The sequence below is a fragment of the Penaeus monodon genome, unplaced genomic scaffold, assembly GCF_015228065.2.
Source record: "Penaeus monodon isolate SGIC_2016 unplaced genomic scaffold, NSTDA_Pmon_1 PmonScaffold_2100, whole genome shotgun sequence".
In the NCBI taxonomy this organism is placed as follows: Eukaryota; Metazoa; Arthropoda; class Malacostraca; order Decapoda; family Penaeidae; genus Penaeus; species Penaeus monodon.
In genome coordinates, this window is record NW_023650813.1 from 22,013 (window position 1) to 22,500 (window position 488).

Here is a 488-nt window from a genome sequence, read left to right on the forward strand (position 1 = left end):
AGGAAAATATATCTGAATGAAAGTGTAAACCATTCCATACCTGACCTGAAGCCAAGCCCCAGTAGAGAATCAGGAGCCACATTCGCTACAGTCATTCCAATGACAATTTTCATTAACACTACAAACACAGAGAAATGTTGGCAGTTCCTTGTACCGCACTCATCACTATGTACAACTGAAAAGGAGTTATAAAAAATAATTAGGAAAATATTAACTAATTCCTCTATCTAACTAATACCCAAATAATGAATATCACAAAAAATTAAAAAAAAACAGGTTTATAGTAAAATTTATCAAGATGTAAACTGCAAAAGAGCGCATTGATAAGATTCCTTTCTTCAATGAAGATGACGTATCCTGAAGTCCTAATCATACAACATAATGCACTGTTTACGCATAGTAAAATGTAGCACAAAAAAACAAATCTCTGAAAAAAAAATTGTTCACCAGGTCATTTACCCTTATATTCCATAGAAATTCTAGTCATA